This window comes from Papio anubis, chromosome 7, assembly GCF_008728515.1.
Source record: "Papio anubis isolate 15944 chromosome 7, Panubis1.0, whole genome shotgun sequence".
In the NCBI taxonomy this organism is placed as follows: Eukaryota; Metazoa; Chordata; class Mammalia; order Primates; family Cercopithecidae; genus Papio; species Papio anubis.
The window spans coordinates 157,905,175-157,911,686 of NC_044982.1; positions in this window are offsets into that span (position 1 = coordinate 157,905,175).

Genomic DNA, 6,512 nt, shown 5'->3' on the forward strand with positions numbered 1-6,512 from the left:
GACAATGCCAAACAAGAGTTTGATTGAAATGAAGCTTGAAAATTTGTTTAATCCAGGTCCTGGTTTACAGGAAATGACCAAATAAATTTTTTAAAATAAAAAAGAAAAAAAGGCCAAAATGCCAGCCGGAGAGAGGTAAGAGCTAAGAAAGTGGGGCCAAAGGAGATGAAGAGGGAGAACTGGAAGTTATCTCAGGCCATAGGAAGAGTTGGGGTTTTAGGGAGGAGGAGCAAAGCTGCTGGCAGCCCACTGCCTCCTGGACAGGGAGGAGGGGTCCCTAAGGGGCGGCCACAGCCCAGGGGAGCAGGGCCCCCACTCACAGAATGACACATGCTGGTGCACCTCACTTGGCAGGAGGACCCCCACCAAGTCTCCCTGCTGAGGTGCTGAGAGACTCCCCAATAAGCTAGTATGGACATTCAAAATAAGACAAAAGAATCAGAAGAAAGCATACCCTAAAGATATGAGGGACTATCACATGCCATGAGAGAGGGTCCCCTAGCAAAACAAACACAAGAATTGACACCTAAGGGGACAGAGGTGACAGGCTCCACAGAAGACACAACCTGTTGTTCTCATGGACAGATGATCAGAGATGTTGAGCTTTTTTTCATATGTTTGTTGGCCACATAAATATCTTCTTTTGAGAAGTGTCTGTTAATGTCCTTTGACAATAGGATTGTCTTTTTCTTGTAAATTTGTTTAAGTTCCTCATACATTCTGGTTATTAGATCTTTGTCAGATGGATAGATTGCAAACATTTTCTCCCATTCTGTAGGTTGTCTGTTCACTCTAGTGATAGCTTCCCTTGCTCTGCAGAAGGTCTTTAGTTCAATTAGATTCCATTTGTCAATTTTGGCTTTTGCTGCAATTGCTTTTGATGTTTTTCATGAAATCTTTGCCTGTGCCTATGTCCTGAATGGTATTGCCTAGATTTTCTTCTGAGAGTTTTTATTGTTTTGGATTTAACTCTTTAAATCATCTTTAGTTAATTTTTGTATAAGATATAAGTAAGGGTTCCAATTTCAATTTTATTAAAAAGGGAACCCTTTATCCATTGCTTGTTTTTGTCAGGGTTGTTGAAGATCAGATGGTTGTAGATATATGGTCTTCTTTCTGAGATCTCTATTCTGTTCCATTGGTCTATATGTCTGTTTTTGTACCAATACCATGCAGTTTTGGTTACTGTAGCCTTATAGTATAGTTTGACATTGGGTAGAGTGATGCCTCCAGCTTTGCTCTTTTTGCTTAGGATTGTTTTGGTTATACAGGCTTGTTTTTGCTTCCATATACATTTTAAAGTAGTTTTCTTTCTAATTCTGTGAAGAACATCAGTGGTAGCTTTGTGGGAAGAGCACTGACTCTATAAATTATTTTGGGCAGTATGGTCATTTTCATGATGTTGATTCTTCCTATCTACGAGCATGGAATATTTTTCCATTGGTTTGTGTCCTCTCTGTTTTGCTTGAGCAGTGGTTTGTAGTTCTCCTCGAAGAGGTCCTTAACTCCCTTGTTACCTGTATTCCTAGGTGTTTTATTCTTTTTGTATGAATTGTGAATGGCAGTTCCTTCATTACTTCACTCTCTGTTTGTGTTTTGTTGGTGTATAGAAATGCTTGTTATTTTTGTACACTGATTTTGTATCCTGAGACTTTGCTGAAATTGCTTATCAGCTTAAGAAGCTTTTGGGCTGAGATGATGGGATTTTCTAGATGTAGGATCATGTCATCTGCAAACAGAGATAGTTTGACTTCCTCTCCTCCTATTCAGATATGTTTTATTTCTTTCTCTTGCCTCATTGCCCTTGCCAGGGCTTCCAACACTATATTGAATACGAGTGGTGCAAGAGGGCATCCTTGTCTTTGCTGGTTTTCAAGTTGAATGCTTCTAGCTTTGGTTGATTCATTATCATATTAAGTATGGGTTAGTCATAAATAGCTCTTATTATTTTGAGGTAAGTTCCAGCAATACCTAGTTTATTGAGAGTTTTTTTTTTTTTTTTAACATGAAAGGATATTGAATTTTATTGAAGGCCATTTCTTCTGTGACTACTGAGATAATCATGTGGTTTTGTCTTTAGTTCTATTTATGTGATGAATTACATTTATTGATTAGCGTGTATTGAACCAGCCTTGCATTCCAGGGATGAAACCAACTTGATTATGGTGGACAAGCTTTTTGATTTGTTGCTGGATTCAATTTGCCAGTATTTTATTGAGAATTTTTGCATCAAAGTTTATCAGGGATATTGGCCTGCTGTTCTCCTTTTTTGTTGTATCTTTGCCAGGTTTTGGTATCAGGATGATGCTGACCTCATAAGGAGAAGTCCCTCCTTTTCAATTGTTTGGAATAGTTTCAAAAGAAATGCTACCAGCTCCTCTTTGTACCTCTAGTAGAATTCAGATGTAAATCCATTTGGTCCTGGGCTTTTTTTGGTTGGTAAGCTATTATTACTGCCTCAATTTTGGAACTTGATATTGGTCTATTCAGGGATTCAACTTCTTCCCGGTTCAGTCTTGGGAGGAAGTATGTGTCCAGGAATTTATCTATTTCTTCTAGATTTTCTAGTTTATTTGCATAGAGGTGTTTATGTACTCTCTGATGGTGGTTGTTTGTATTTCTGTGGGGTCAGTGGTGATATTCCTTTATCATTTTTTATTGTGCCTGTTTGATTCTTCTATCTTTTCTTCTTTATTGGTCTAGTTAGCAGTCTATGTATTTGATTAACGTTATCAAAAAAACAGCTCTTGGATTCATTTATTTTTTTAAAGGATTTTTCATGTCTCTGTCTCCTTCAGTTCCACTTTGATCTTGGTTATTGCTTGTCTTCTGCTAGCTTTGGGGTTTGTTTGCTCTTGGTTGTCTAATTCTTTTAGTTGTAATGTTGGGTATCAATTTGAGATCTTTCTAACTTTTTGATGTGGGCATTTAGTGCTATAAATTTCCTTCTTAGCTCTGCTAATCCCAGAGATTCTAGTACATTGTATCTTAGTTCTCACTGGTGTCAAAGCACTTCTTGATTTCTGCCTTAACTTCATTATTTACCCAGGAGTCATCCAGGAGCAGGTTGTTCAATTTTCAGTTGTGTGGTTTTGAGTGAGTTTCTTAATCATAAGTTCTAATTTGATTGTGCTGTGGTCTGAGAGACTGTTTTCATTTCAGTTCTTTTGCATTTGCTGGAGTATTTTATTTCCAATTACGTGATTGATTTTAGAGTAAGTGTCATGTGGCGCCAAGAAGAATGTATATTCTGTTGTTTTCGGGTGGAGAATTCTATAGATATTTATTAGGTTTACTTAATCCAGAGCTGTTCAGGTCCTGAATATCCTTGTTAATTTTCTGTCTCAATGATTCGTTTAATATTGACAGTGGGTTGTTAAAGTCTCCCACTATTATTGTGTGGGAATCTAAATCTCTTTGTAGGTCTCTAAGAACTTGTTTTATGAATCTGGGTGTTCCTGTATTGGGTGCATATATATTTAGGATAGTTAGCTCTTTTTGTTGAATTGATCCCTTTACCATTACATAATGCCCTTGGTCTTTTTTGATCTTTGTTGGTTTAAAGTCTGTTTTGTCAGAAACTAGGATTGCAACCCTGCTTTTTTCTGCTTTCCATTTGCTTGGTAAATTTTCCTTCATTCCTTTATATTGAGCCTATGTGTGTCTTTGCATGTGAGATAGGTCTCTTGAATAAGGCACACTAATGAGTCTTGACTCTATCCAGCTTGCCATTCTGTGTCTTTTAATTGGGGCATTTAGCCCATTGACATTTAAGGTTAATATTGTTATGTGTGAGTTTGATCCTGTTATCATGATGCTAGTTGGTTATTTTGCAGACTTGTTGATGTAGTTACTTCATAGTGTCATTGGTCTTTGTATTTCAGTGCGTTTTTGCAGGGCTGGTAATGGTTTTTCCTTTCCATATTTAGTGCTTCCTTCAGGAGCTCTTGCAAGGCAGGCCCGTTGGTGGTGAATTCCCTCACTTGTCTGAAAAGGATTTTATTTCTCCTTCACTTATGAAACTTAGTTTGGCCAGATATGAAATTCTAGGTTGGAAATTCCTTTCTTTAAGGTGTTGAATATTTACCCCAATCTCTTCTGGCTTGTAGGGTTTCTGCTGAGAGGTCTGCGTTAGTCTGATGGGCTTCCCTTTGTAGGTTACCTGGCTTTTCTCTCTGGCTGCCTTAATATTTTTTCCTTCATTTTGACCTTGGGGTTGATCTTCTCCTGGAGTATCCTGCTAGGGTTTTCTGGATTTCCTGAATTTGAATGTTGGCCTGTCTTGTTAGGTTGGGGAAGTTCTGGATGATACCCTGACATATGTTTTCCAACTTGGTTCCATTCTCCCCGTCTCTTTCAGGTACCCCAATCAGTTGTAGGTATAGTCTTTTTACATAATCCCATAGTTCTCAGAGGTGTTGTTCATTCCTTTTCATTCTTTGTTCTCTAGTCTTGTCTGCCTGTCTTATTTCAGTAAGATAGTCTTCAAGCTCTGAAATTCTTTCCTCTGCTCAGTCTATTCAATTATTGTTGATTGTGATTGTATAGTAAAGTTCTCATATTGTGTCTTTCAGCTTCATCAGGTCATTTATGTTCCTCTCTAAACTCATTATTCTGGTTAACAACTCCTATGATATTTTATCATGGTTCTTAGCTTCTTTGCATTGGGTTAGAACACAGTCCTTTAGCTCAGTGAAATTCCTTATTACCCACCTGCTGAAGCTTACTTCTATCAATTCATCCATCTCAGCCTCTGCCCAGTTCTGTGCTCTTGCTGGAGAGGTGTTGAGATAATTTGCATGACAAGAGGCACTCTGGCTTTTTGAGTTTTTGGCATTTTTTTCTTGTTTCTAGTTTATCTAGTTTTGGTCTTTGAGGCTGCTGACCTTTGGATGGGGTTTTTGTGGGGATTTTGTTGTTGTTGATGCTGCTGTTGTTGTTGCTTTTTGTTTTTCTTTTAACAGTCAAGCCTCTCTTCTGCAGGGCTGCTGTGGTTTTCTGGAGGTCCACTCCAGACCCTATTCACCCGGGTCCTTCCCGCATCTGGAGATGTCACCAGTGGAGGCTGCTGAACGGCAAAGGTGGCTGCCTGCTCCTTCCCCTGGGATCTCTGTCCCAGAGAGGTGCTGGCCTGATGCCAGTGGGAATGCTCCTGTATATGGTGCCTGGAAACCCCTGGCTCACCCAGTCAGGAGGCAGGAGATCCGGGACTCACTTAAAGAAGCACTCTGGCTGTCCCTGGGCAGAGGGTGTGCGCTGTGCTGTCCGGACTGGCTGGATTCCTCAGAGCCAGCAGGAGGAAAGACCAAGTCTGCGGGTCCTTGGAGGCCACGGCCACCCCTTTCCCCAGGAGCTCAGTCCCAGGGAGATCCAAGTTCTGTCCCTAAACCCTGGTTGGAGTTGCTGAAATTCCCGCATGGAGGCCCCGCCCAGTGAGGAGGGACGGGTCCGGGTTCTGCCTAAGGAGGCCGCCTGGCCCTGATCTGGCCCTGATCTGCCACAGCCGCTGTGCTGGTTGTGGGAATTCCTCCCGGGTCCGAACGTCAGTCTCCCTGGTGCTGGCAGGCGAGAAACAGCTGACGGGAGCTGCAGTGACGGTCGCCCCTCCCCGGGGGCTGGGTGGTCTTAGGTCTCAGGCAGCCGCAGATGCAGACGCGGTGATAACCGAGGCTGCCTCTCCAGTGTCTTCCGCAGTCTCCAGCCCAGCGGCCGCCGAGAGTCTGCGCAGCTCCGGGCTTGGGACCTGCGGCTGGTGACGGACTCACTAGGGGACCCTCTTTGACTGGTGGGGCGGACTCTACTTACTAGGGACCTGCGGCTGGTGGCGGACTCACTAGGGGACCTGCGGCTGGTGGCGGACTCACTAGGGGACCTGCGGCTGGTGGCGGACTCACTAGGGGACCTGCTGGTCCGCGGGCTGCACAGATCGGTGGAAGGAAGTTTCCCGGGCTGGGCAGGGTCCCTCACCGCCTCCCTAGGCTGGGCTGGGAGTTTCCCTTTCCCCGCGTGGGGCCCTCGCACCCCCGACTGTTCCTCGCTCGCTCTCCGCGGGTCGCACCCACGGCTCAGTCACTCCCGGGGATGGAACCTGGGGACCTCGGGGCCGGGGCAGGGCTCGCTCCCGTTTTCGTTCTTTTCCGTGGGAACCTCGCACCGCGGCTGGTTCTAGTCCGCCGTCTTAGCCCCTCCTCCTCAGTGATTTATTGTTCACTTTTAGAATTTACAGTTCATGCTTTAGCATAGTTTGGAGTTCTATGCTCCACTTCGGAATATTTTTAAGTTCTTTCGATATTTTAATTTTAGTTAATTGAAAGCCAATGTCTCATAACTCAATTTCCTAAATCTCTTGGGTGTTTTTTTCTTCCTGTTGATTCTCTTGGATTAGTGACATGTTTGATCTGTTTGCCTAATTGTGTTTCTTTATTGTTTCTTTACTTGTTACTTTTCATTTGGTTATAATTTCAGACTTACAAAGAAGCTGTAATTAGAGTACAAAGAACTGAACGTCCATC